At 49.2% G+C, this 4,868-nt stretch overlaps 1 pseudogene; it reads left to right on the top strand.

Annotated features, from left to right (window-relative positions):
* The first annotated feature begins 2,354 nt into the window (after window positions 1-2,354).
* On the top strand, window positions 2,355-4,318 carry LOC133760767 (interleukin enhancer-binding factor 3-like; annotated as a pseudogene).
* The last annotated feature ends 550 nt before the right edge of the window (window positions 4,319-4,868 follow it).

Here is a 4,868-nt window from a genome sequence, read left to right on the forward strand (position 1 = left end):
GCACCTGGCTCCTGCCATCGGATCAGCACGGTGCGCCGGCCGCAGCGCGCCAGCCGCGGAGGCCATTTGGGGGGTGAACCAACGGAAAAGGAAGACCTTTCTCTCTGTCTCTCTCTCTCTCACTGTCCACTCTGCCTGTCAAAAAAAAAAAGTTAGGCATTCCACTCAAAGACTTGAAAGGAGAGAGAGGGAAAGGGAAACATAATGGAAGTTAGGATCAATTCTGGAGGGAGCACATTCATTCATTCTATTACAATAACTAAATAAAAATATGTATAAGTATAAAATACAAAAAATAAAAATGATTAACTACAAAATACAAAAAAGCACCCTGTTGAAATGCAAATGCAAATGAAAACCACAATGAGGTTTCACCTCACTCCAGTTAGAATGGCTCTCAATCAGAAATCAACAAACAACACATGCTGTTGAAGATGTGGGGGCAAAGGTACCCTAATCCACTGTTGGTGGGTATGTACTGATACAGCCACCATGGAAGACAACATGGAGATACCTCAGAAATCTGAATATAGACCTACCATGTGACCCAGACATCCCACTCTTGAGAATTTACCCAAACCAAAAGAAATCAGTATGTGAAAGAGTTGTATGTACCCCCATGTTCATTGCAGCACAATTTGCAATAGCTATGATAGGGAATCAACCCAGATGTCCATCAACTGTTGACTGGATAGAGAAATTATGGTAAATATAAACTATGGAGTACCATTCAGCTGTAAAAAAATGAAATTCCTTATTTTTGCAACAAAATGGATGCAACTGGAAACCATTATACTTAGTGAAATCAGCTAGCTCCAAAAAGACAAATACCACATGTCCTCCCTGATCTGAGGTAACTAATAGAGTACCTGGAATGTAATGTATTGGAGAGAAATGGACTTTTTGCGATTTGATGATTGTTTACATTCCTTGTGTCTTCTGTAGAGGAACAGTGGGTTTTTTTCTTCATACTATTTGTTGAACTCTTTTATTTAGTGTAGGGTTAACTTTACGATCATTAAGTAAACTGAAAATAAATCTTTGTAAAAATTAAGAGTGGGAATGGGAGAGGGAAGAGGAAGAAGGGTTGGAGTGTGGGCAGGAGGGAGGGGAAGGGGAGGAAGTATCACTATGTTCCTAAATCTGTATATATGAAATATTTGAAACTTGCATAACTTAAGTGAAATTTTTAAAAAGCACCCTATCTTGCAGTTTTACAGTCTAACATCCGGGTTAGCAATATGGATTCGGGGGTCTTTCTGTATGCAGTACATAGAATCATGCCTTCCCTCACCAAAATTGCCCATGTTCTGGTCCCCAGAAATTGAATTTATTTACCAACACAGCAAAAGAGATTTTGCAGATGTGATTAGGGCTGGAGAACTTGAAGAAAGATCATCTTGGCCTGGATTATCCAGGTGGATCTCATGCAATCACATGGGTCCTTACAAGCAGGGCAGCTTTCCCAGCTGTGGTCAAGAAGAGATGGAAGAAGGGTCAGAGGGATGTGACAGTGTGAGAAGGGACTCCACCTGCCACAGCTGAAGTGGAAGGACGAAGACAGGAGTGAAGGAATGTGGGCCACCTGTGCAAGCTGGGAAAGGCCGGTACCAGTAAGAAAGTAGAGACCTTGGTCTCACAACTGAAATGAACTAAAATCTGCCAACAGCCTGCATGAGCAGGAAAAAAATGTGCCCTAGCACTTCCAGAAGGGGATGCAGCCCTCCAGCATCTTACTTTTAGCCCAATGAGACCTGTGTTGGACATCTGGCCTGCAGAATTGGGAGATAATAAATGTGTTAGAGCAGCAACAGAAAATGAATACCCTGTGGCTTGAGATACCTTGAGAAACCTTCTACTGGAATTCCCCTCAACAGCCCAAACTCAGAAACCTTTTTGTTATATTTCCCCATTCTTTCACTGCAAGTTCCTCCGTGTATACTTTAGCAGTGGGTCTAGGCACATGCCCACCAACCTGCCCACTTGCCCCGGGCCCCGCCACCTCCTCCTCCTCTTCTCGCCATTGCAGGTGGACTCAGCAGCCCGGTGCATACCGCGTGGCTTTTGGGGGAAGACCCCAGTGGGCTGTGGCAGGAGGGTGGCGGCATTGGCTACAGTAGGGGAAGGGGATGCCAATAAGGGCAGAGCTCTAGCGTGCGCTGTAACTGGCACCGCCAGAACCCCAACTTGGGGACTTCAAGCACATCTTTGCCTTTATTTCTTCAGGAAGTAGAATGAGGGAGAGTCTTGAGATTACTCAGAAGATAGCTGAAGTATTGGCAACACCAGGGGCATCTGTTATAATCTGAAAAACAGAAGCTTGATTTCCAAACACTATAGAAAAAGAAGTAAAAATGCGTCCAATGTGAATTTTTGTGAATGATGATCTCCATGTGGTGGCAAAGCATTCTTCAGTTTAGCCAACACAAGAGGAGCTGGAGGCCGTGCCAAACATGGTGCTCCACACCAAGCAGGCCCTCAAAGCTGTGTCCGATTGGGTCGAACAGCAGGAGAAAGGCAGCAGGGCCCAGGCCGAGGCCGACAACGTGGACATGTTCGCTGGGGACGAGAGCCAAGAAGGGGCGGGGGAGAAGATGAAGCACATAACCAGAACCCTGCGGGGCATCATGTGGGTCGGCCTTGTGGCCAAGGGGGACCTGGATCTGGAGCTGGTGCTGCTCTGTAAGGAGAAGCCCAAACCACCCTCCTGGACAAGGTGGCTGACAACCTGGCAATCCAGCTCGCTGCCCTAACAGGAGTATGAGAAACTGCGGTCTGTGGACGATGCTGCAATTGTGATAAAAAACACAAAAAAAGCCTCCGTTGTCCGTGACCATCCACCTGACCTCCCCCATTGTCAGAGAAGAGATGGAGAAATGATCAGCTGGAGTAATGCTATCAGTCAACAACCCCTGGACGTTCTGGACAGGAGATGCCTTGCTGTCTTGTGTCCCTCCACCAGGCCAAGTGGTTTCAGGCCAGAGCCAACAGGCTGAAGTCCTGTGTCACTGTCATCTGTGTGCCCACCTGGGATCCTCTCAGAGAATGGCCACTGGAGCTTTTGTGCCAGAAGGGCCCTGCGGAGGGTGCTGAAGTGTCTGGCGTCAGGCATCGTGATGCCAAATGGTTCTGGCATTTATGACCCTTGTGAAAAAGAAGCCACTGATGCTATTGGGCATCTAGACAGGCAGCAATGGGAAGATATCACACAGAGTATGTAGCATGCCCTGTGGCTTGCAGCATTTAGCCAGTTCCATAAAGTCCTGGGTATGGACCCCCTGCCTTCCAAGATGCCCAAGAAACGAAAGAATGAAAAACCCGTGGACTACATCATTCAAAGACCTCCCAGCACCACCTACGCCATTACACCCATGAAACGCCCAATGGAAAAGGATGGGGAGAAGTCGACCAGCAAAAAGAAGATTCAGAAGAAAGAGGAGAAGGCTGAGCCTCCCCAGGCCATGAACGCGCTGATGAGGTTGAACCAGCTGAAGCCAGGGCTGCAGTACAAGCTGGTTTCATAGACAGGCCCCGTGCCCGCGTCCATCTTCACCATATCGGTGGAGGTGGATGGCAATTCGTTCCAGGCCTCGGGGCCGTCCAGGAAGAACCAAGCTGCACGTGGCCGTGCAGGACATGGGCTTGCCCACGGGCGCCAAAGGCAGGGACTCCAGTTAATGGGAGGACTGAGGAGGAGACAAGCTGCGGTGGGGCCCCCGCCCCCGTGGTGGAAGCCATCTCCACCCCCAGCGCGGCCTTCCCCACAGGTGCCATGGCTGAGCAGGGGCGGATCCTGACTAAGCACCGCCAGAACCCAGCTATGGAGCTGAACAAAAAGAGGCGTGGCCTCAAGGACGCGCTCAGCTCCGAGGCGGAGGGGGACCGACGGACGTTTCAAGGGGCTGGCTAGAACAAAAAAGTGGCAAAGGTCTACGCAGACCTTGCTGCGCTAGAGGAGCTTTTTCCTGATGCCTCGCTCTCGCCCAGGAAGCCAACAAAAAGAAGAGAGCCCCCGTCCGTGTCGGAGGCAGGCTGAAATTTGCTGCCAAGCCCCATAGCCCCAGCTTCAGCGTGTGAGGCCCCATGCACAACGAAGTGCCCCGCCCCCCAACCTTGGAGGCCGAGGCTGAGGAGGGAATATCCGCGGGCCAGGGCGAGGCAGCGGATTTGGTGGAGCCAAAGACAGAGGCTACAAGATTGCCGGTGCTAGGTATGGAAGCTACGGGTACCGACTGGGTACCGAGGCAACTCGGCGACAGCAGGCTACACTGACCTTTTCACAGACTGGTACGGCTATCATGATTTCGGGTCTTCCTAGAGCGTCTAAAAGTAGTGCACACAACATCAACTTTTTACTCCAATTTCCTCCAACTCCAGAACCTACAGTGTCCGCGCCTTTGCTTCCACTGGGTTTCTCCACCGTGGCTTTCCACCGCAGCTTGTCTGAGACTCTTAGCCTACAGAATTTAAGACAATGGCAGTTTGTTGTTGTTGTTGTTGTTGTGATTTGCCTTTGAACTTGGTCATATTGTAGTTCACAATAAGTGGAAAACAGTTTGTGCAGAATTGCACAGAATTCTAGAGCCGGCGCTGTTCAGCATCAAGGCAATAGCCACCCGTGCTTTTTATGGAAACCATTACTTTATTTCAAGAGCCAGACAATGACACATTTCAGTCTACCTTTGTCTTAATGTACAGCAGGTTTTGTATGAATTTTTAGCCTTTCTAACACATCTTGAGACGTGGTTGATGCCTTTGACAGTGATGCAAGAGATTCACCGCACCTGAGCCCACAGTGGCTGGCGGTTTCTTTTCTGTTTTGATGAGCATGTACCATGTTGGGAACACGCGGGGAACTCGACTTTGCG

Source organism: Lepus europaeus, chromosome 5 (genome assembly GCF_033115175.1).
Source record: "Lepus europaeus isolate LE1 chromosome 5, mLepTim1.pri, whole genome shotgun sequence".
Classification (NCBI taxonomy): Eukaryota; Metazoa; Chordata; class Mammalia; order Lagomorpha; family Leporidae; genus Lepus; species Lepus europaeus.